Source organism: Humulus lupulus, chromosome 1, assembly GCF_963169125.1.
Source record: "Humulus lupulus chromosome 1, drHumLupu1.1, whole genome shotgun sequence".
Classification (NCBI taxonomy): domain Eukaryota; kingdom Viridiplantae; phylum Streptophyta; class Magnoliopsida; order Rosales; family Cannabaceae; genus Humulus; species Humulus lupulus.
Genome location: NC_084793.1, coordinates 79368671 through 79395176, shown reverse-complemented (window position 1 = coordinate 79395176; position 26506 = coordinate 79368671).

Sequence of the window (26506 nt, the reverse complement as noted above, 5' to 3'; positions counted from 1 at the left end):
ATGTGGGGTCCCCGCTTTGGGATGACCTCCAGCGGAGGGGATGGCGACAGCTTGACAACTTCATTTGTTGGGCACAAGAGTATATCAGATGGGAGGATGCCCAGATTGGAGCATTTGGAGGACCCGTTACCTTCCCTGCTCTGACCGTATCTAGAACCGTGGCTTCGGGAATCCAATTTTCCTCTTATGCTCCCATCTAACTAGGCTTGGGAGGAGTCCAACCCAACCTTAGCATCCCGCCCGTAGGTTTCAGTGCGTGCCAACTCCTGGTTTCAGCGTGATCTCGATAGGATATGGAGCAGCGCCCACTGGATACAGTGCTTTTTAGCCTGCATTCAGTGCTGGAGTTGCCACTCCATCCTAGTCTGCTACACCCAGTTGAATCCCCAATTGCAGTAGACGCAGGGGCAAAGGCAAGGGTCGGAAGCCCAAGGGAAATGGAAACGCACTGGCTGAGCAGGGAGCTAGCTCTGGGGAAGAGTATGTCTTGCAGTACTCTGAGTATACTGACTTAGTGGACTCCTGAGAGAACATCATGGCCACAGAATAACATGTTCACTATCGAAAGTCACAACCCATCCTAAGGGATAGGGAAAGGCGAGATCCAGACAAGTTTTTTCATTTTCACAACGACATAGGGAACCACACGATTGAGTGCCACAAGCTCAAGGATGAGATTGAAAACCTCATCAAGTTAGGACATCTCCATAAATATGATAAGGGTGGAGCGCGTTAGGCCCAGCTCCCCACAACTGGAGTGCTCGTACCGCCAGTGGGCTCGCAAGTTGCAATAGTCGCTCTTGTAGCCTTGCAGCATCTAGTGGTCCGAGGACCTCCTCCGGTGAATGGGTGACCATCACAGCACGACCCCACCTGGGGGCACTTCCTGATGCTCGCAGGAGAGGTATGCGCGAGCTTTGAATCATGAAGGTGAGGTGATGGCTTTGGCTCAATTGCCTGCCTAAATGCCTCGAATGACTGATTGTAACGTCCTGAATTTGTTATTAAGGCTGAGTGCCTTGATTACGATGCCTGGAGGGCATAATAGGATTTATATGAGGAATTAATGGAATATATGTATGATTATGTGATATAAATGGTTTATATGGCAATGTGAATATTTATGCATGTTTATGTGTATTAAATATGCATGTGGGCCCGTTGTAAATTGGGGCTTATTTGTAATTTTGGTCCGTTGATGGCATAAATGTGATTATATGTGTTAAATGATTGGGACTACATTATTATGTGGATATATTAGTAGTATTCAGTTCGAGGCGATCTTAGTGGGCGAAATAGCAGAATAGTCACAAGGGGGTGTAATACCCGGCTCGGGGTGAGCCTAGGGGTATTTAGGGGACGTAGTGCATATTGGGATTTATTGGTTAACAAAAAATTATTTGGTGATTAGTTGGGCATGTCAGGATTAATTGGAAACTTATCAGACCACTTGAGGATTAGCGGGGATTGCGGTAAAATGACAGATTTGCCCTTAAGGGAAATAGTAGGCTAAGGATAACTTAGAGGGTATTTTGGTCTTTGTGTGAGGGATAAGCTTAAGGAAAGCCTCATGAATCCACAAGAAAGTATATAACTCTCTCTCTCTCTCTCTCTCTCTCTCTCCTAGTCAGTTTTCTCCCTCTCCCTTGGTGTGCATAGAAGCTAGTGGAGCTCTTAGAGAATTGGTGCAAAAGTTGGGGATTGGAAGCTTGGGGACTAAGGAATCAAGCTAGAGTCACTTGAAGATAAATTTAGGGTCGCAATTTGCAGTGTGGGGTAAGTAAATTCCTCCATTCTTATTGAATTTTAAGCTAGGTTTTGGGATTTTGAGTTGTTCAAACTCAAGGTTTGAATTTTGGGTTGTGATGGAGTTTTGGCTTAGTTGTTGGTGTGGTTGTGTTGTCTTAGGTATAGTATTGAGGCGTAGAGGTTCAATTCTGGCTATAATGTAAGTTTAAATTAAATTCTGGTGATTTTGGCCCAGGGAAAATGTAGGAAAAGTTCTGGCATTTCTGAGTTCGTGTGGTCACACCACGGCACTGCTCTTGGAGCGCCGTGACCCGCATGAACTCAGGGGCCTAGTGGGTTAGCCGAACCACCTTAGTGCCGCGATGCTAGGTAGTTTGCGCTGCGGTGAGTGTCCAGGGAAAAGAGGGCTCGGACCCTCTGACTTGTAGAGAGCCACGACGCTTGCTAGGGGCATCGCGACTCAAATGAAAGACATTGGCCAATTAAGGATTTTAAGCTTGGGAACTTAAACATAAAGGCTCGGGAAGGATTCTACTACCTAGTTTAGTAGAATTCGAGGTCCCGGAGGTTAGAATTACACCTTGAAGCTTTTGAACATTCTAAGTGATTGATGATTACCGTTATTGCTTGTGCTAGGTTATACCGCTAGGGCTCAGGGATAAGGATCATGCTCGGGACTGCCATATGCTAGCTGCTCGGGACTTGAGGTAAGAAAACTACACCTGGGTTGTGGATGGGGCTTAGACCCCTGTTAATGAATATATTATGATTGTGAATATATTTGTATATGAGAATAGTTGGATAGGCATGCTTGTATATGCTTCCTTTGGTTGCTTGTCGTGCAATGTGTATTTGTGATTAAATCTGTTTTAAAGGCCGGCCTAAGAGCACCAAGGGCCGATAGCAAGCGTGCAGAACACAGCCTAGCCTAAGTGAGCTGGGGTCGGATATAATACCAGAGGATTCAGCCTAAGGGTGCCGGGCCTGAACATTATACAATAAATAGGAGTGTTGTTGGCACTTAACTAATTGTATTGATTGAATTTATTGATTTGAGTTTACTGTTTATATACTGTTGCTTAATTGTGCATGTTGATTTAAGTTTTCTTGCTGAGCCTTGGCTCATGGGTGCTAGTGGTGCATGTAAGGGAAAGGGGTAGCCGGACCAGCCATGAGTTGGAGGGCTTCAGGGGCGATGTGTACATATGTAGCCTACTTGACCGCCATGGCCGGGATAGCCTGAGAAGAACTAGGGTTGAACCCTGTTTTGTTGCTTAGGACAGCTAATTTGTATTCTATTTCTCTTTTATAAGTCTGTAACTGATTTTTTTGGGATCCCGTGTATAAACTTAATATTTTAATGAAAAATAATCATTTTTTTGACCAAACTTTTTAATACCTAACCTTGACTTGGTCTTTAATTACACATTTAATTCCAAATGACTTGCTTAGCGAGTTAAGCACTATTTTAAACACACAGTGTAACGATCTTGGTTAACCAGGGCATTACAACTTGGTATCAGAGCGGTCTAGGTTTAAGGGTTCCTGAAGACAAGCTGGGCGTGTACACTTGCCACGAAAGATAAGCTCGACTCACATTTTGGTATTTGATGACATGATTATGTGGTTAATTGTTTAAATTGAACCTATGTGCCTTATTTGCATGCTAGAATAAAGAGCATGATGTGTATGAACGTATTTGGTGGAAATAGGACTTGATAATTGATGCATGAACATTATAGATTTGTGTTTTGATATGCATATTGTATGTGTGGCTGTTATGTTTTTCGGCCCTACTCATAGGATAGTTTGGAATATGAGTGTCAGGGCTGAAAGGTTAAGTCATTGACTGTGGTCAAATTTAGAAATTATGTATTCAAGGCAGTCAATTGGACTAGGCATTGTTAGTGTGGGAGTTACGAATGATAGTCAGGGATAAAACCCCTCATCTTCCCCTGTGATTAGCAGCAGATGTTTGTTGGCATGCAAGCAAGACTGTAAAATCAAGAGGAAGAGATTAGATGGTTGAGACAGTGGGTTCCGTTAGGGAATGTTGCTCTGTATGTTTTGATGGCAATGGCACCAGTTACGGTTCAACCTGAGGGTGGAAATAGATGGAATTATTGTATGAAAGATTCCAGAAGCATTACCCTCTAGTTTTTTTAGGGAGGTTTGGATCCGTTCAGAGCTGAACAGTGGATGGACATGATTAGCTCCATCCTTGACTATATGGGAGTGATAAGAGATGATAGAGTGACCTGTGCCACGTGCACGTTGCGAGAGAATGCCCGAACGTGATTGGAAGTGGTACCCCAGACCCGAAATGTTGTCATAATGGGTTTGGAGAAATTTAGACAGTTGTTCAACAAAAGAGACTACTGTGGAACAGTTTAACTGCGAAGACCAATGAGTTTACGAACTTGGTTCAGGATAGTAAGACAGTGACAGAGTATGTCAATGAATTTGATGGGTTGGCCAAATTTGCTTTTGATTTGGTACCAACGGATGTGGCCCGGAAGGAACGATTCATTTGAGGATTGAACCCTGGGATGGCCCAGAGCGTTAGGATCACTCCAGTATATGAGATTGCTACTTACGCTCGGGCAGTAGGGAGAGCCCTTGTTATAGAGGACGTAGGAGATGAGACATGGAATGAGAGTTCTATAGGGCAGGAAGCTCAAGCAAGGGTATCCCCATTTGCGGGATCAGTTAGGGGCAGAGGCCCCAGTAACCAGAAAAGAATGACCCTTGATAGTTCTACTAGCATTGATCTTGATAGAAGGGGTTATACTTTACAGGATGGCCATCAAGGTGGCAATGAGGTTTGGAGAAGTTATCCAGTAATGCGATAGGTGTAGGAGAAGTCATCTAGGAGAATGCCGAGTGAAGGCATGTTCTTTTATGTGGAATAATGGGGCATGTCAGGAAGGATTGCTCGAAGTCAAAGGCAAAAGAACCAAGGAGTACAGATTACTTGACCCCAGTTCAAGTGTCCTCCCTAATACAGTCAGAGCCCGAGGCTAATCCCTCGGAGGTGACCGGTTGGATTTCTAGTTCTTGTTTCTTTTCATATATTGAGCTTATTGAGTTTGGTGCAACATATCTCTCAGTAGAGACATAGATACGTGACACATGCTTTATGGTTGTCACGCCATGGGATTTGAGATTTTAGTGCTGCCGGAAAAATTGGTAACCTCCAGGAGAAGGGTTAAAGTACTATTGTTAGAAGGTTGGCAGTAGATTTGACTGAGTTCGTCATATAAGGATTTTGATATAATCCTGAGTATGGATTAGTCCGCCAAATAAGGGACAACCATGGATTGAAAGAAATGATGGTGACTTCTGGGTTTAAAGGAAAGGACCCAGTGTTGGGGTTTTATGCCCTAATTAAAACCCAATTTCTTTGTAATCTCATTTTATTATCAATAAAAGAATAGAAATCAATTATTGACTTGGTCAATCACTTTGCTCACATATTTTATTTTCATGATTATTTGTTTAATATAAACTTCTATTAAATCCCAAGCATATAGCTAATCATATTTATAGGTACATAATCACAGTGGAATATAAATATGATTATATGTTCAAAATAAGTTAGTCCTAAGATTAGTCAGTGCACAGGATTTACACTGACTTGCAAATCTACAATATGATCTACTTACACATCGCAGTGTTATGTTCTTTCTAGAACATTAGCAAAGTAGATAAGATCAAATGTATTGGTTATATCGGACTGGACCGATATTGACAGTGGATAGGATAAATAAACATAATGTTATTATCTATTCTAGTCATATCATATAGTTGACCATAGTTCAATTCAATCTTAATTCTGAATGATTAGTATTTTAACTAATTATATTATTTAAGTTCTTTGACTTGTTCGTTACCAGCTTACCCTACAGACTAGCCCATACTTACATCTTGGGAACTCAGTAGTATACTTGAGTGGGAGTGTTAATCATAGATGCTGACGTGGTTTTTCTCCAACAGTGTATTAAGAAATAATAAGGTAGATTAGTGCTTAGTAATAAACCGCAGTGAAAAATAAAATGAATTCTCAAGAACACAAATCTTTTACGTGGTTCAGTGGTTAAAATCCACCTAGTCCACGAGTCTATATGATTGCTGTTTCTCTATCTATTTTGGCAGAGTTTTGGTATTACAGAATAATGGTCCCTTTTCCTGTCCAATATTCCCAGTATTTATAAGGGAATTCCATAGACAGGTTTGAGTAACTGCGTGAGTCAATCCCGCATTTACATAATTATTACATTTAAATCATATATTACCCATTTATATTGAGATATGATTTGATCACAAAGTAAATATTCTCCTAATATCTGGGACATTAAATATGACAGCCTGGTCATAAATAAACGTATAAAAGGACTTGAGTCTCTGGGGATCAGCGGGTATGCAATATATTAGAATTATCACAAGCTTGATATCTCCTCCAAGCTCGTGCTCAGAAAACTATTTTAATATCCCTTGCTCGGGTTAGACCCAGGGCGCCTAACACCATGGGTGACCACATGAAACCCAAGCTGTCCATGTGCATAACAATCAGATATCATTCCCATGCTACATCTCCGTATATTTATTTGCCAGCTGTACCCGAGCTGAGTGAATGAACTCGGGCTGAAATTAGGGTACAAGATTTGCCCCCCAAGCTCCTGCTTGTGTATGACGTTGGCATTTTCTGACCTACAATTCAAGGGCTTTTAGAATTCTGTTGCATAAAACCACGCCTGCCCACTACTTGAGTACTGGACACGTGGTATACCGCAATTGGCGTCTGTTCAAGTTTCGAGGACTACAATAATTGTCTTGTCACCTTTTTGCCACCGTTTGGTCTATTTAACCTTGGCCCTTGGATCTTGAACTAACCCAATTGGATGGCCCAGATCAGTCTACACAATTTACGTATAAAAATGGATAATCAGAGTTCAAACTTCACCACCTTTCATTTAAATTTTTTCCTTTTATGCACTTCCAAGCCTTTCTTCTTTCCTAGAATCCCAAAAACTGTTCACCGTACCCAGTCACTCAGAAGCTTTCCACGAGCTTCCCGTCGTCGATTCTACACCTTACCGTCAGAGAACACACTGTAAGTACCTCATCCTTTAATTTAAAGAGTTTTTTTCCTTCTTTTTTTAATGGAATTTCTGTTCTTCACCACGTTCATCCATAACATTCATAGTAGTTACTGTTAGGCTACTTCTAAATGTTCTTAGGGAATAGGTTTTGGCTTAGGTTCAACGGGTGAATCCAAAAATGTTTTAGAAATAAGACGTTCATAAAACTAGGAAATTTCTGGGTAAATCTGGGTAATCCTCATGGTGCACTAATTTAAAGAATACCCATTCAGGGGTAAAGGAAATGAAGGGTTTTTAATTTTAGAACCAAATAGCTAAGATGTTACGTTTCTTGGGTGGTTTTGCACTAAACCGCCTCCCAAGGAAAGTAGTGGTCTGGAATTCTGACACACAGATCCCTAAATATCAGGGGTCTGTTAGGAAACCGAGGCGCGTAGTTTAGAATATCGCGCGGCATCACGCGATGGGGCTGAGGCTAACCTCAGCTTGTACAACAACAGTAAGCCATTTCCTTCTTCGTACTCTCGCGTTAGTCTTAGATTAACTTAGGTTGCCTACTAACTAGGTTGTTCTGTCGTTAGGCGATCTGATGGCTCCTCAAAAGAAGAACGTTTCAAAGAAGAATGCCCCGAGCTCGTCCTCCCAACAGAAGAACAAGGGGAAGCAGATCGCCCCAGAATCTCCCATCTTACACTTCAGTCCGGTGGTGGAGAAGGAGCTCGTGGTCGACCCCAACGCGTACTTCGAGGCCGAGCAGATTATTTCAAAGATCACAACCCAGAGGAGGGTGAATAAAATCATATTGAGCCACAATATAGAGGTCGAAACTGGAACCCTCCTTGTCCGACCTGCGTTCGAAGGGGATCGAAGTTGTTCACCCCTCCAAGATGACTTCGCGGCTTGGAGTGATGAGCTCCTGAAGGCTGGGGCCTTTCTCCCCCTTGACCAATACTTTGCGGACTTCTTAAATTACGTGAAGTTGGCTCCATTTCAGCTCCCCCCAAATTCGTATAGACTTTTGGAGGGGCTGAAATATTTATTTCTGAAACACGAGTGGGAGGTCCCCACCCCGGCGGGCATTCTTTACTTATTTTGCCTCAAGGAAAGCCCCGACCAAAGGGGACGTGGTGATGGATTCTACTACCTCATGCGATTCCCTAACTCGGCCTCCGTCATCGAGCGTCCCAATCATCCAAACGACTACAAGGACTTGCTCTTTATGTTGAATGGATTCTGAAACTGCGAACACCAATATTTCAATCGAACTTATAATTTTTCCATCTTGGTGAATTCAACTCGTGAATTTTTATTCCTTAGGATATATTTACTTTACATGTCTTGACTGAATTTGTTTTTTTTTTTTGTAGCCATATTTACGAGGACGGAAAAATCCGTGACCCTTGGGGGTCAGTACGAGAAGTTGTCTGGGCTTTCCCCCAGTGAAAAGGACTACCTCCAGGTCATGAATGACATCAAGATGGTGGCCTGCCAGCTGATTGGAAAAGGCCAAACACTGGCCTTGAGGACTCGGGCTCCCCTTCCTACATTCCTCGAGCTCCCATCCTCTCAGGAGGCCTTGCTTGCCATAGAGGACGAGGTGCCTCTATTGCGAAAAAGGCGGGCTCCCAAGGCTATCCGAGAACTTGAGCTAGAGCGAGTTGCATCAGGGGCAACAACCAACCCCTCTGGTCAAGGTAAGCCATACCCCTTTAGGGAGTTAGATAGGGTTGTTGCCGATTTTAGGATCCCACAAATATTAATTGTAGAATCCCCATTTCCTCCATTAATTCCAAGGCCGAATGTCGTGATAATAGACTCCTTCCCCAGCCCAAAGGGTAGGATCTTTGTTTATTTTCTTTCTTTATATATATATTTTGGCAACTTTATTTGTGAACAAACTCCTTTTGGTTCTTTTCAGGCGAAGAAATGGAACAACCCGGAACTCCTGGCCGCCGAATTGCCTTCCAAGCGAGGAAGACTGGCTTGGGCCTTGTGGTAAAGAGGCCCAGGATTACAAAGAAGAGCCCCTGCCGCGGAAAACACTTCAAAGTCCCCTGCTAAGGGGAAAGACACGAGCTCGGCTCAAGATATAGCTCTGGTGAATTTTGTTACCGCTAGGAGAGTTCCTCCTCCTCCTCCTCCACCTTGATTCATGCCTCCTTAGGCCCAAGTGATACAAACTGAGCCTCCAACCCCCATTGTCCCAGCCCCCACCATCCGGATACCAGTAGATCCCTAGGATCTGGAGAAGATCCCCGAAGCCTTTTGGGGTATCATTTATGAGATGCCGAGCCATATGGTGGGGCATGCCTATAAGGCTAGCTTGAGGGATCTGAGGACCATCGAGGAGCGCAGCCCGGAGAACGTCATGGAATCAGCTATGGGAATGAACCTCACTGTAAGCTATCCTTCCTTGGTGACTAATTTCTTTTTATTGTGACCAATGGTATATCTTTGACTTGCTTTATTATTTTGCAGTCTGCCCTGGCCCAGTACCATAGCATAGCCCGTGTTAGGGCTAGAAATGATGAGCTCTGGGCCAAACTAAACGCTGCCAACATTGCTCTGAAAGCTACTCAAGAAGGCGAGCAGGTTGCCAAAGCTACTTTGGCGGTTGCCCAAAAGAATGAACATGATGCCAACGCTGCTCTCGCCTCGTCCCAAGAAAGCGAGCAGGCTGCAAAGATTGCATTGTCTACCCTCCAGGCTCAAACTGCACAACTCCAGATCGAGGTTGATGAGGCCAAAGCAAAACTACTCGAGGCCAACGCCACAGCCAAAGAAGAGAATGTGGCGTCGTCATCGGCCATGGAGGAGATGTTGTACCATTGCTAGGCCTTTAACCAGGATGGGAACTTCTCTTTCATGGAACTCGGGCTGTGGGATCCTTACCTTGCAAAATTCAAGGCTTGGTTTTTGCAAGAACCGTCAGAGAGTGGGGAGGCTTCTGTAGCAGCCAAGGGGGATGGCGAGGAGGTCATATCTTCAGAGCGAGCTGGTAGAGCTCAGTGATACCTTTCTTTTGTATTTGTTTGTAATTGCTTAACAATTTATTTTTTATTATTAAACAATTGCCTTCGGGCTCAGTTTGAGGTTTTTTCTCCTCGAGATGATTTCAATATACATCTAACTTTTCAATCCATTTATCTTTCCTTTACTATCTCTCATGTTTATGAATCCTTACTTGTACATTCGATATTTTAGGAATCGATTTTTAGATTGGGATAGAATTTATCAAGCTTGGTTATATCCAAGTTTTGGGTGTTGATTTGTTTTATACCTGTTAAGAATCAGGCCTTGAACTCGATTATATCCGGGGTTTTTAATAATTGAAACTTAGTTCGTGCTAGGCTTATTGATAACTCGAGCTTTAACAAGCCCTTGGTGTTTAACAATTTTCCCAACTTTCTAAGTTTTTAACCTAGTTACGTCCAGGATTTTAAATGATGTAAACTTAGTTTGCACTAGGTTTATTGAAAAACTCGAGCTCTTAAAAAGCTGCCGAATAATCAATTTTTCCAAGCTTCTAAGTTTTGGACCTGGTTGTATATAGGGATTTTAATGATTTGAACTTAGTTCACGCTAGGTTTATTGAAAACTCGAGCTCCAAAAAAGCTATTGAATAGTCAATTTTTCCAAGCTCTAAGTTTGTTAATCTTATCAAGCATGCTTAATTTTGCTAATCTCGGGTTATATGCCCCCCCCCCCCCCCCCCAAGTAACCAGAATGTAGAAACTTTACTGGTTGCTTTTACAAACATTAGAACATAAACTAATACAATCTTATCAAAGAAAAATTATTTAATAATCTATCTGTTATTTAATCAAATGGCTTTTATAAATAAGGCGAAGGTGGTACTATTGATAATACCTTTTCAAATGTAGGACGTTCCAGGTCCGTGGGACTACTTCCCCATTTAGCTGAGCTATCTTGAAAGTTCCTTCATGCAAAACCTCAATGACTTGATATAGACCCTCCGAGTTCGGACCCAAAACACCATCCTTAGAATCCTTATTTGCCAAAAAGACCCTTTGGAGAACCAAGTCGCCCAGTCCAAATCTACGCCTCTTAACTTTAGAATTAAAATAGCGAGTGATTTTTTGTTGAAAATGGGCGAGCTGCAGCTACGATTCTTCTCGGTTTTCTTCGATCAGGTCGAGAGATGCGTTAATCAATTCATCATTCTGTTCTTTGTTGAATGTCCTTTGCCTGTGAGTGGATACCATGGCCTCGACTGGGAGCACGACCTTGCTTCCAAAATTTAATGAAAAAGGAGTATGTCCTGTGGAGGTTCTATGAGAAGTTTGGTAGGCCCAAAGTACTTGTAGGAGCTATTCGGGCCATAATCCTTTGGCTTCATATAACTTCTTCTCCAGGCTCGCCTTAAGGGTTTTGTTCACAGCCTTCACCTGCTCGTTGGCCTGTGGATATGCTACTGAGGAGAAACTCTTATTGATGCGATACTTTTCACAGAAGTCAGTGAAGAGTTCGCTGTCGAACTGTGTCCCATTGTCTTTCACAATCTTTTTAGGAAGCCCAAATCGCCATATAATATTCTTCACCACAAAGTCTAAGACTATTTTTGAAGTGATGGTTGCCAAAGGTTTGGCCTCTACCCACTTCGTAAAATAGTCGATTGCCACCACCGCGTAACGAACTCCTCCCTTTCCCATAGGTAGGGAACCTATTAGGTCGATTCCCCATACTACAAATGTCCATGGGGATGAGATCATCGTTAGCTCGACTGGGGCAGCTTGGGAAACTATGGCGAATCGCTGGCATTTATCACACTTTTGAACATAAGAGATTGAGTCTTTTGTTAAAGTTAGCCAAAAATAGCCCTGCCTCTGTATTTTCAATGATAGGTTTTGCCCCCAGCATGATCTCCACAAAAGCCTTTGTGCACTTCTTGTAAAATGGTTTTGGCTTCTCCGGGAAGAACACATCGTAGGAGAGGCAACGAGTGACCACGTTGGTACAAGGTCCCATCCATTATTACATATCGTGGAGCTTGATAAATTATTTTTCTTGCGTCCTTTCTGTCGTCAGGTAGCTTTCCTTTTGTGAGGTATTTCATTATGGGAGTCATCCAGGTAGGCTTCGTGTCGATCATTTTGACCTCTATAATTTCTTTCATCACACTTGGACTTTCTAAGAACTCCACGAGCACTACATTCAATGTCTCAGCTTCTTTGGTGGTGGCAAGTCGCGCCAAAGCATCAACATTAGAGTTCTGCTCGTGGGTATCTGTTCAACAATACTGAACTCAAACTCTAACAGTTCAACCTTCACCTTAGTTAGGTAGGCCGCCATCTTGGTACCTCGAGCTTGATATTCTCCCAACACCTGATTAACCACGAGCTGAGAATCATTGTAGCGTTGGATGGATTTTGCTTTGAGATCCCTTGCCACTCTTAGCCTAGCTAGTAAAGCCTCATATTCGACTTCGTTGTTGGATGCTTCAAAACCGAATCTCAGAGATGTATGAAATCGATGCCCTTCTGGGGAGATTAAAATGATTCCAGCTCCTGATTCATTCTCATTTGATGATCCATCCACGAAGATTTTCCATAACTCCTGCACCGGTTCCTTCAAGAGCTTCTCTTGAAATCTGGTGCATTCAACCATAAAATCAGCAAGGGCTGACTTTTGATTGAAGTCCGTGGCACATACAATATCTCGAACTGGCTAAGTTCAACAACCCAATTTAACAAACGTCTCGATGTTTCAGGTTTTTCCAACACCTGCCTTAAAGGTTGGTCGGTCATGACGTTGATCTAATGGGATTGGAAATATGGCCGGAGTTTTTTGGAAGCCAATATCAGATAGAATGCTAGTTTCTCTATCAGTGGGTATCGTGACTCAGCTCCGAGAAGTCTCTTGCTTATATAGTAACTAGTTTTTGCGCTCAATCTTCTTCTCAAACTAACACGGCACTGACTGCGTTTTCTGTCATGACCAAATAAAGGAATAAAGGTTCTCCAGACACAAGTTTAGATAACACTTGGGCTTGGCCAAATGCGCTTTTAGGTCAAGGAAAGCCTGTTTGCACTCCTTAGTCCATTCAAATTTTTTGTTTCCCCTGAGCAAGTTGTAGAATGGCAGGCATTTGTCAGTTGACTTTGAAATGAAACGATTTAAAGCTGCCACCTTCCCAGTCAGGCTTTGAACTTCTTTACGCGACCTGGGCGAGGGCATTTCTAACAACGATATGATTTTATCAGGATTCGCCTCTATCCCCCGTGTGTTGACTATGAATCCCATTAATTTTCCAGATGCCACTCCGAAAGTGCACTTCTGAGGATTTAACATCATGTCATACCTCCTCAATATCTCAAAACATTCTTCAAGACCGGACACATGGTTATCGACAGTCTTTGATTTAACAAGCATATCATTGACATACACTTCCATAATTCTCTCGATCTGATTAGCGAACATCTTGTTGACCAAGCATTGATACGTAGCTCTGAGATTCTTCAGCCCGAAAGGCATGACTTTATAAAAAAATACATTATTTGGGATCATGAAGCTAGTATGTTCCTGGTCCGCAGGATTCATTCCAATATGGTTATATCCAGAATACGCATCCATGAAGGACACGAGCTCGTGACCTGCCGTGGCATCTACCAACTGATCAATCCTTGGCAATGGGAAACAATATTTGGGACAAGATTTGTTCAGATCGGAGAAGTCGATGAAAGTCCTCCATTTTCCATTTGGCTTTGGGACCAGAATGGGATTTGTGACCCAAATTGGGTATTTTTCTTCACGGATAAACCCACACTTTAATAGTAGAGCTACTTCTTCCTCAAGAGCTTCAACTCGAACTGTTCCCAAGCGTCTCTGTTTTTGGGATTTTGCAGGCACATTCTTGTCCAAATTTAAGGTGTGCATGATTACATTTGGGCTTATTCCCACCATATCCTTATGTGACCAGGTGAAAACGTCCAAATTCTTTTGTAAGAAATCGACCAGCTCCTTCTTCCTTTTATCATCCAGATTCTTCCCAACCTTTACGATTCTTGAAGCTTCTTTGGGGTCAATTTTTACTTCCTCGAGCTCCTCTATAGCCTGGAGTTCAGATCTGTCCTCGCCTATCCATGGGTCAATGTCATCGCATTGGGCGACGTTACTGTCCTTCTTTAGCTGAGGTTCTTTTGTCCCACAAGTACCTTCTACTTCCTGAGACTCCCCACCTTCGTCATTTATGATCATAGCTTGCTGCCCAGGTTGTGATTTTCCCTTCATAGAAATGCTATAGCATTCTCTGGCAGCAAGCTGATCACCTCTGACAGTGCATATTCCCCCAGCTGAGGGGAATTTTATTGCTAGGTGGCGAATAGAGGTTATGGCTTCAAACGCCATCAGCGCAGGTTGGCCCAAAATCGCATTATATGCAACTGGACAGTCAATTACCACGAACTCAAGTTACTTGGAAACCATTCGTGAGTCTTCTCCCAATGTTACCACCAATCCAATCATCTCGATGGCTACGGACCCTTCACCAGAAAACTCATACAGAGTCATCGAGGTCGCCTTTAAATCAGTTACAGACAACCCCATTTTTTCCAAGGTGGACCTGAAAGTAGATTCATAGAACTTCCATTATCTACTAGTTTCCTCCGGACCCTCCGGTTGGCGAGTTGGACAGTAATGACCAATGGATCATTATGTGGGAATTGTACGTGGCTAGCGTCCTCTTCTGTGAAAATGATTGGTTGCTTTTCCAATCGCTATTATTTCGATAAACACTATCCCGTGACAAAATCCACTCCATTGTGGGACTTTATTTCATTAATGTACCTCTTCTAGGTCCCGATTCTCGTGCCTGCTAGATGAGGTCCTCCAGATATGGTGGTTATATCTCCACCCACTATTGGAGGGGGCTCGATCTGACTTGCTTGAGCTCCTGTTTGACCTATTGGAACTTCGGGAACTGATTGAGGGTTAGGTCCATCGGGCTGATTAGGGACCACCCAATTTCAGGCTTACTGGGCCAAAGGTCCCGCCTTGATGAGAGTTTCGATCTCATCCTTCAGCTTTCAACAGTCATCAGTGTTATGACCGATATCATTATGGAATCAAGAGAACTTCGAAGAATCTCTCTTCGCCCTTTGGTTCTTCAACGGTTCTGGCTTCTTCCATGGAAGGCGAGTAGAATTTGCCTGGAATATGCGCTCCCTGGTGTCCGTTAAGTCGGTGTAAGTGGCGTAAACAGGCTTGAATTTCTCCCCGAACTTATTTTTCTTGGTCCCGCTCTGGTCTCCCTCGCCATTTCCCTTCCTCTTATTATTTCCCCCTTGGTTATTTTGGGTAATGGTTTGAGCCACAGTTGCAACATCAGTTACCGCTCCAACAGGCTGGACAGGGATTTGGCTGGTTCTATGACAGAAGCTCGTGCCTCCTCTAGGTTAATCCACTCTTGAGTTTGGGCCAAGAATTCGTCCACTTTATTAACTCCCTTTGTCTGTAATTCTTGCCATAGGTTGCCCCCAACAAGGATTCCTGTCCTCATTGCCATGAGCTTGGAGCTATCATCGATATCCCTAGCTCGTGCAACGACATTGGAAAATCTACTTAGATATGCCTTCAACGTCTCACCAAGTTGTTGCTTTACATTGGATAATGAATCAACCTTAACCCGAGCTTCCTGGGAAGCCCGTAATGCTTTTTTGAAATTCGAAGAAAACCTCTTCCACGAGCTTATAGAATTCCTATTGTATTTCTCAAACCACTACCTGGCTAGCCCGATCAGAGTTGAAGGGAACAAAATACACCTTAGATCGAATTCGACATTGTGGGCCATCATCATGGTGTTAAACATTCTGAGGTGGTTTGACAGATCTCCATCTGCATCAAACTTTGACAAGTGTGGCATTCTGAAGCCTACCAGATATGTGGCTGCCATAATATTTGGAGTGAAAGGCTCGAGCTCATCCTCTGAGTCGCAATCGTCTTTATCTTTTCTAGATAAAAGACTCTTCATTTGCTCTTCCATCAGAGCTAGCCTCTCAAGGGTTTGGTCTCGGGTCCCTAGGTTGCCTGTTAGCTGTTCAACAGCTCCCATCCTATTGTAGGTGTTTGATAAGTTATTGCCCCTCCAAGCTCGAGCTTGGTTTCATGGGGAATTCTCATTATCACGTACTATGGAAGGACCTCCCTCTTGTCGAGTATAACTAACATCTTCATTCCGAGATGGATTCCTTCTCTGCAAATTCAGATGATCACAGAAATCAGGTTGTGAATCGTATCGAGGGCCATGTGCCGAACTTCAGCTGATTTCGCAGATCTCTCTCGTACCTACCACTTTGACGACTTTCAGTCTAGTAACTTCCATTTACGAAGCTTACAGCTTACGGTTGAGGCCGAGGATCTAGATTTTCAACACGTGTCCGTGGGATGTAGGTATGGGCAGATGGAGGAGGATTTCTTTTACTGTCTCCATAAGCTGGAATGTCCTGCATAAGACGAGGTGGTGTTGGATGTCTAATAGGTGACGAGGGATGCCTTATTGGTGAGGCTATCCTTGTCCCATCAGGGCGAACTAGATTAGCCCACCTCTGTTCTTCCCCACTGTCTCTTGCTCTCTACGCCTGACGATCCAGTCGCAACGTAGGAGGGTTTGCTGGAACATTTTTGTCTTTGTGATCCTGTCCCAGCTTCTCCTCGTGGATTGCCATGGGTATTCCTAGGTGCTTGTGAAGGAGGCACCGAACTTGGGGTTGCGGTTCTAACCAATCGACTGACATGCTGATGACCCCTATGCGGGCCACTGAGTTGAGCATTCTGGCGATCTCACCCTGTAGGCACAGAACTTGGGGTGGCAGTTCTGACTGACCGACTTGGTTTGGATCGATTATTCCTGTGGGGCTTATGAGACCCACTTTGCCTCTTTCAAACATTAATGTCGGTTGCAAGAGGGGGTAACCGAGCCAAAACCTCCTCAATTTGCCTATTTTCCTTAGCGAGATGGCTTCAAAACTGCATGTTTTCCATCTCAACGACAGTTAAGTAGCCTGGATTTGGATTTAGTGGTAATGATGCCGAACTTTCAGTGTCACCGTGACCCGCCGATTATTTTCCCGAACGTTGCTGGACTTCAGGGCCATGCTCGTTTGAAACAGCGGTATGATGGGCCTCCTGCCCACCAGGCTGTTCTATCTCATTGTTGTGCATTGAGCGAGTGAGCACCATGATGAGATTCGACTGGGAATTTGATAAAGCACTAATTTGCCTCTCAATAAAAGCACCAAACTGTTGACGCGGTTTTTCGCCAATAGTGTATTAAGAAATAATAAGGTAGATTAGTGCTTAGTAATAAACCGTAGTGAAAAATAAAATGAATTCTCAAGAACACATATCTTTTACATGGTTCAGTGGTTAAAATCCACCTAGTCCACGAGTCTATATTATTGTTGTTTCTCTATCTATTTTGGCAGAGTTTTGGTATAACAAAATAATGGTCCCTTTTCCTATCCAATATTCCTAGTATTTATAAGGGAATTCCATAGACAGGTTTGGGTAATTGCGTGAGTCAATCACACATTTACATAATTATTACATTTAAATCATATATTACCCATTTATATTGGGATATGATTTGATCACAAAGTAAATGTTCTCTTAATATCCGAGACATTAAATATAACAGTCTGGTCATAAATAAACGTATAAAAGGACCCGAGTCTCTGGGGATCCGTGGGTATGCAATATATTAGAATTATCACGAGCTGGATATCTCCTGCAAGCTCGTGCTCAGAGAGCTATTTTAATATCCCTTGCTCAGGTTAGACCTAGGGCGCCTAACACCACGGGTGACCACATGAAACCCGAGCTGTCCACGTGCATAACAATCAGATATCATTCCCATGCTACGTCTCCGTATATTTATGAGATTTTTTTAAAAAATATACATTTTTTTTTGTATTTTTTTACTTTTTTACGGTCCTTGATTTTTTTTTTTCAAAAATACTACCTTAAGTTTTCAAAAATACGTTTTTTAAAATTTTATATTTACAAAAATACGGTATCAATGAAACAACTAAAAAACAACAATAAGACAACGACTAAACATTAACCCATTGCATACTAACATGTTTTTTTTACAAAAAAATCAAAATATATCTACAAACAACTAAACAACAAATAGACATCAACACAACAATAAAACAACTATAAATAAACTTAAACAATTAAAAACCAACATGAAAAAAACTATACATAAAATCTAAACAACACAAAAACAACAACCCCACAACAACAAAGTGCAAACCATTACATTTTAAAAAAGCAACACACTGTAATACAATTTCAGAAAAAACAACTAGAAAATAACAATTGGACAACAACTAGACATCAACACACTACATACTAACACATTAAAAGCCAACTAAAAAACAACAATGAGACATCAACCCACCGCATTAAAAAATAACTAAAAAATAACAATTGAACAACTAGAAGTCAACCCATTGCATACTAACACATTTTTTTAAAAAAATTCAAAATATATCGGAAAACAACTAAACATCAATTAGACATCATCACAACAATTATATATAAACTTAAACAACTAAAAAACAACTATACATAAACCTAAACAACTAAAAAAATAACACAAAAGCAAAATAATATTAGATAACTATACATAAACCTAAACCTAAACAAAGTATCTTATGTCACATAACTCCCACAAGAATTGATCTCTAGAAGTCAACTATACAAAATTTTTGTTTAGTTATACAAATAAATATATATAAGTTGTAATGGAGTATGTGTACCACTAGTAAAATTAATTTATAATATTTTTCAATATTATTAGTGTTGGTGTCAATATTGGCCCTTTTTGTCTTTTACTACAACCAATAAAAGTTTATGGATTCAGGATATGGGAGGAGGCTACTTTTTATCCTTTGGGTTTTTGGCTCATCTGTCTCATCCCATCCTCACCCATAAGCACTTCTTTCATCAATTTACCATTTTGTCGTGAAAAATAAAACAAAACAAAAATTGGATCATACGTACAAAGCTCTCTTCTTCACAGTTGAAATTTCACTCTGAGATTAATTAAATGTTGACATATAATAAGTTTGAAGTAACCAGTACACATGCATGTACACTTAGGGCATTTTCAAAGAGGTCTAAAACTTTTAAATATAGAGTCCCTCTATGTCTAATTTTTTTAAATTAATATATATATATATGTGATTTAACGTATATAAAATTTAGTTTTTAGATTTAATAAAAAAAAGTGTTATATGTTTGTAAGAAATAAATACATTTTTTAATATCATCTTAAGAGTATTGGGTTAAAGATAAAATTAATATAAATAGGAGAATAAAAATGTATTTGGAGTTGGAGATGGCAATAGACTCAACTGAAATACTTAATTATTAACTGTTTAATCTAAACATTAATCATTCTCTAATGCATATATAATGAAAACAAATTCATCTGAGTTGATGATTTTCTTAATTTTCTTTTTGATTTTTTTTAATATAAATATATAAAATAGTGATTTGAGAGGGTATTGTTTGATGGGACAGGAAGGAAGACAGTCACTGTAAAAAGGGGACTGTGGTAAACTGCGGCTGGTTTGCTGAAGCGGCCAAACATGCTTCTTGCTCTAAGGGCCTTCCAATTCTCTCTTTCTCTCTCTCTCCCCATGTGATTGTGCAGTAGTGAGATGGTAAAACTGAAAAAGGAAAAGACAACCGTAAAGTTGAAAAAAATTCCGTACTACCGAGAAAAAGAAAAGTTTTTTGTCTAAATATTCCTATATTTATTTTCCAGCTGTACCCAAGTTGAGTGAATGAACTTGGGCTGAAATTAGGGTACAACAATAGATATGAACATCTATAGCTTCTGATGAAGAAGTGAAACGATGGTTTCCTTTTAGTTTGGTTCAAGATGCTAAATGATAGAGATCTCATTTCAGTAATTAATATTAGTTTACTAAAATATCATTTACAAGGAACTAAGTGTTTTAAGGATAAAATACAATGATGGGTAAAATTGTATTTTAGTCCCATCTCTTTGTAGACCGTCTATAGAGGATTGAGTGAAAATTATGGTTGTAAATGGATAATTAATAACGTATCTATATTTGTTATTGAGCGTTTTGTGAATTCAAGAGTGCAATTCCGAGTCTTTAGTAGAGTGACGAGGAATTAATAAGTTAGTAAATTTATTTGTTAAATTTATGATAACTTATTGGAGCTTGATTTCATAGGCCCATGGTCCCCGTTGTACCTTGGATAAAATCACCTAGATAGTCTCAATTAATTGATTTAATCATCAATTAGAATTATCAAAGTTGACCAGGTCAAATTTGGATAGTTTCATAGAGTTATGTAATCTAGAGAAGAAAAAAGAAATTAGGTCAGATTTATTAATTAAGATAAATTGGTTTCTGTTGACGTCGTTTTTTTCGTCAACTTAGAATAGAAGAGCACTAAACAAAGAATTAGGAAAATCAATGAAAAACACACTATATTTTACATGGTTCAGCAGTTAAAATCTGCCTAGTCCACGAGTCAATATTATTGAATTGTGGAATTCTCTCAAAGCTTTTAGAAAGCAATTTTAGCAGAGTATTCCCAGTACCAAATTCAGCATATCTACAAATGAATTTCTCCAATCTATTTATAGACTGGTTTACAAAATATCTTCCCTCTTATTTCGTGAAGTTATAATTCAAATTTCAAATAAATACAAATAAATGCTTTAATTACATAATATCCCATGATAATCGGGATCCATTACCAGATTACAACAAATCCCCAAGAAATAGGGATTTTCAAACAGTAACCGTATTTAAACTAGATTATCAACCTCGATTACTGATCTTGAACATATAACTTAGAAACTTTTGAGGTCGACCAACACCACGAGTTCACCATTTTGATTAGCCTCATCCTTAGCAAGTAACTTTATCGAGATCATCTCCTTTGAGCTCACAACGCTTAGGCTCGAACCTTCCCGACTGATACTCAATCAGCAATAAGAAAAAATCAATAATTTATACAAGTGTTGAACCCTTGTAGTTGTACCTTCAAGCTTTATTTGTAACCTCGAAACATCTTTGAGATTGCACGTAGTTCTGAGCTTACCAATTCCATCATCGTCGTCTTAATACCGAGCGAGACTGTTAAACCCAATCCACGTAAACGCTGATGATGTGGCAAACTTGCTTATTTCGAGCTTACATTTTACGAGCCTATCTTTTGAGACCATAATTTTTATTCTTGAAATTTGGGTATAACATTTTGCCCCCTCAAAAGTATTGGTTCGAATCCTATGAGAAGGAAACTTTTGAACTTCTACTTTCAAAAATCGTGCCACCTACCATACTCGAGTATGGACACGTGTCAGCTAAGGATTGCACACTCAGAGTACTTGAGTACTCCCTATATCTGCCCATGCATTTTCATATCTCCTTTTTGCTGCCAATGTCACATTTATACCCCATCCGTCAGATCGAACTCAAAATCAAACCAAAGGCCCAGATTTTTCCGACTTTTGACATCCCTCTGAAATATATAAATACCCCTTTTCCCTCTTCATCCTCACCTTCATTTCATTATCCAGAGAGAAAAAACACGAACCAGAGCGAACTAGAGCTTTCCTTTTTTGAATGTTCTCCAAATCGAAGAAACAAAATAATTCTGTACTTTCAACTTCGTGAAGTCTTTCCTGCAACCGCTCCGTCAGACGATGATCTCACTATATCCACAGTCAACTTTGCGTAAGTGTCTGTTCTTGACTCTCTTGCTTTGTTATATATATATATACATTTTTACGTGTATTCTCAATATTGTGAATATATTTACTGGGTTTTCACCAGTTTTAATGGCTATTTGATCGATATTAGGCAAACTTATGATCCAAAATATTGTAATGTAACCAACATCACAGTTTTAGACCCAAATTCTCTAGTGTAAAAATGTAAAAATGGGATTTTTCTGGTTAGAGCGAGTTTCGTGTAGCCTATGAAATATGAGTTTTTTTATTTAGGGTTTTAAATGTACAAATCCTAAAAATATCACCTTTTTGGGTAAACGCCAGCTTTTTTCCTAAAAATATGAGATTTCTTGTAACTGGTATCAACCTCCCCACTCTCGCACGAGTACACGCTCGATACTTGAATTTTACAATAGTTCAGGGATCACATTTGAGTTAATCTCACCCTTTCGAAACTTCAATCTCAATTGAGGCAATCTCGTTATCTCAATATTTTGAGCTCGAGTTATCGAAATTATACTTTCCTTATTATTTCCAATATACTGGGCCCTCGCCCTTTTCTTTCTTGTTAGATGTCGCAGTACTTTGAGAATCGGCGGGGACCCGAGTTCGCCATCCCTTACCTCCCGTCAACTCCCAGTCTTGAATCGCCTTTCACTCAAAATCAGCAACCATTACGCGAGCACAAAGAAAGGTGTGAGCAAGAAGATATTCGAGACCGCTTTTGATGCCAAATAGACGAGGTCGAGGAGAAAAAGAGAAGGATACTCCGAGTGGCGGTTTATCCCGATCCAGACCACGAGATCATGCCTGTCCCGTTAGACCCCAAGCTCAAAGTCACCGTCGCCTTCGAGCCTGGTGTACTTTCATTCTCTCTAATGGAATACTCTTCAACACATCCTTCCACCTCTTGAGCTTTCACAATCCCCAGGTCGAAGGAGGAATTTTTCAAGGTTAAGCACTACTGGAGCTCAATCACATCTACCAGCTAGATATCTGAGTTGCTGGCGTATCATGACCTTAGGCTCTCTGGCTCCCTAATGTGCCGGCCAGCAACCCCAAATGAAAGGAGCTTCTTTGCCTCGGGAGATGACAATCCCGACTGTAAAATCAAGCTCACCGCATGGAGTCATGAGCACATGAAGGCGGAGGCCCTGCTACCCTTGAATTCATATTTCAAGAACTTCTTAGATTTCATCGAGCTCGCCCCATTCTAGCTCCAAACCAACTCATTCAGGGTTTTGTCAGCCCTCAGGTCATTATACCAAGACCTAAAGTGGGAAGGGCCTTCGCCACAAGAGATATTATATCTCTTTTTTCTTAAGAGCAACCCTTCTCGAGCTCATGGAGGGGATGGATTTTACTACTTATCAAGCTACCCGAAGGAGAAAAAGCTTTTCGAGGACATGCCAAATCACCCTCAGAATTTCAAGCTCGCCTTTTTCTGGATGGACGGTGTAACGACCCAAAATTACTAATAAGGCTTAAGGGCCTTGATTAGTGTGCCGGGAGGGCACAATTTGGAATTTATGTGAATTAATGGTGAAAATGCATGATTATGTGAAAAGCATGCTTATATGATTATTTGGATAAATGTGAAGCATGACTATGTGTATTAGTATGCATGTAGACCCTGATTAGGTTATAAGGGTATATTTGTAATTTTGACCCGTTGAGGGCATAAATGTAAATATTTGTGACAAAATGTTGAGACCACATTATTATGTGGATATATTTGTAGTTTGTGACTCGAGGCGATCCTAGTGAGCGGTTAAGCGGAAAAGTCACAGCGGGGATTTATAACTGGCTCATGGGAGTCCGGGGGTATTTCTGGAAATTTGAGGAGTATATCGGAGATTATTTGATACTGAGAAAAATAATTGGCGATTTGTTAGGTGTTGCGATGTAAACGATAATTATTAGGGACACTCGAGGAATCAGCGGGAATTGGGAGCAAATGACTAAAATGCCCTTGGTGTTCTTTAAGGCTTAGGAATTAATGGGAGGGAAAAGTGGTCATTTGTCTGAATATATTATCTTTTAGTTTTAGTGGAGGCTGTAGAAAGTTTTAGAAGTTAAAAGAAAGAGAAGAGAACGAAAGAAAGAAGGAAACATAGGGGACTCTCTCTGTCGGTTTGGCCATACTTCACCATTCTTTGTGAGTTTTGGAGTTGGAATTCCAGAGTAAGCTCAGGCTGGAGCTTAGGGCTAAAGACCTTGGTGAAGCTAAAAGAGTTAGCAGGGAATAACCACTCAATTGAGGTAAGTTTCAAGATTTCTAATGAGTTTTTCTGAGTTTTTATTGAGGTGACTTCTAAGCTTGAGTTTTGGATGGAATTAAGGGAAGTAAGCTTGAGGAGTTCAAGGGCTTGAGGCTGGAAGGATACTAGAGATAACCTAGGGTTGAAATTCTCCATGGAAGGTAACAAATTCTGGCTTTGAAGTTCTAAGTTTTTGAGTTTCTGGTTGAATTCTAGAGTTCTTGGGTTCAATGATTGTCTTCTTAGTTTGATGGTGCATGTGGTTAAGTCTTGTGTTATTGGGTTATGTGGGGTGATATATAGGTGATGATAGACTCAATTTGGTGTGAAGTTGAGGTTTGGAAGGGTTCCAAGGGGTTTTGGTTCGAGGAAAATCGAAGGAAGAAAAACAGGGTGTTACTGGTCTGTGACTAGCGCTGTAGCGCTAACCTTTGATCGCTACAGCGCTAGGCTTGGGTTTCCTAGTGATTATGGCTCTACTTGTAGCACTATAGCGCCCTCTTTGAAGCGCTGTAGCGCTACCTTGTCTCCAGAAGTGGGTTTTTGGGTTATTTCTTAAGGTTTTCGTTTGGGGGCTCGGGGTTTGATTCCACCACCCGGTTTGGTGGAATTAGGGCTTCCCGAGGGCTCAGGATTGGTCCTGAGGTTAGGTTTTGGTATTTAAGTTTAGTGATGGTTTTAATTTGTGGCTGTGACTAGGTGTATGCCAAGGCTCAGACGGGATCGTGCTTGAGAGTTGACTCCATTGCACAAGCTAGTGGAATCAAAGGTAAGAAACTGCACCCGGTTATGTGTTAATGATGGGACTAAGAGATCCCTATATTTGTATAATGTCATGGATGGTGTTATGCCATGGGTCATGTGATAAGCGGACTAAGAGTGCCAAAATCAATATATGCGCATAGGGTGCGGCTCGGCCACTGGTAGCTAAGGACAACTTAATATTCACTGAGCTCGGTTTAAGCGGGCCGTAGTCAGTGGGATAAATATGGGGTGCGACCTAAGGGTGTCGACCTTGATTAATATGTGAATTGATTATTATTGTTAATTGATGAACTTGGTATGTTGAATGCCTAATTATATAGTTGTTGTGGATTGTTGAGCATGTGTTTATGCTTATGAGTTGCTTGATTGTGGATTTGTAAATTGACTGCTTAGTGGTTATGTTCTGTTGTCTGGTTTCTTGCTGGGCCTTGGCTCACTGGTGCTACGTGGTGCAGGTAAAGGCAAGGGCAGGGTGGACCAGTCCTGAGTTGAAGAGCTTTGGGGTTGAATGTACATAGTCAGCTGATTGGCCGCCACGGTCGAGGAGTGACATGGGATGGGAAAAGCCTAAATGTCTGTTTTGCCCTTAGAGTGGCTAGTAGCTATACTTTTGTTCTGAATTTTGTAAACGGTCTTTCAAACGTTATTACTTTTGGGATCCCATGTACTAAAATGTTCAAATATATGAAAAGCAACTTTTGTGGCCAAACTCTTTTAACCCTAACTCAATTATAGTTTCAGTAACACATTTTTTAACTAAATGACTTGATTAGCAAGTCTTGCACTTTCATAAACACACAGTGAAACAATCTTGGCTATCCAGGGCGTTACAGATGGTCTCGCTCCTTTTAGATTTTATTCTTTCCAACGCCTCCGTAAGTATTTCATCATACTTGTCCCTTTTTTCATTGAATAGTTAGGCTCAGAATATTGATACTTAGTTGTGTCTGCAGCCAATTACCACTTCCCCACCCCATTAGAAACAATGGTGGAGCATAGTCGAAGGTCTTTGTCCTACCTCTTCCACGAAGACCGGCTTCGAGCTTGTGGCCTTTTAGAAGAAGGCCAGTCTACGGATGACTCGACATACTGCAAATACTCGAGGTGGGAACACGTGCCGCTCCCCACTGACCGACTTCCCCCTAGGAGGAGATCTTCGAGCTCGCGGTTTCATGCCTCTGCATCCCACCGACACGATCAGCCTATCTCGGGCAATGAAGCTCATGACGAAGCCTCACCGAGCTTGGGTGATGAAGGTAAAGTTGTGCTTGAATCCTCCACGTGGTCTCCTTCTTTGCTTAAGCACAAACCTGATGTAATGATCCTCTTTGAGGATCTTAGGAATAATTTCCTTGTATGGTCATGGTCATGGGTAGATTTTAGAGTTCGTAGGTTCGATAGTTGTTTAGGGCAGTATCAAACCATGTATAGTCTAAACGAAGTCTGGGATGGGATTGCCATTCAAAACCAATATATATATATATAGAGAGAGAGAGAGACCTTTCGAGGCTGTCTCCCACCTATAGAGATGGGACTCCCCCAGCATCTTCAGAAGATAGGGGAATTTCCTGGTCCCTGAGCTCAAGCTCTGTTGAGAGTACCAGTTAGGTTTCTATTATCCTTGATTCTTGTTTCTTCTAGTAACCTTATGCTCGATCACTAAAATATGACCTTTATGTTTTTCAAGTGAAATGGACTTTGATCTCGATAACGTGCTCAACCGACCTCTGGCCGTGAAGGCGAGCAAGCGCCAACGAGCGTCGCAAAGAGGAGGTCGCCCCTCAAAGATGCCCAAAAGGCTCGAGGTGGCTCCTCCAGCCTCGGTTACTCAGGATCCGAGCCAGGCTACCGAACCTACTCCTGAGGTCGGAGCGAATGCTAAT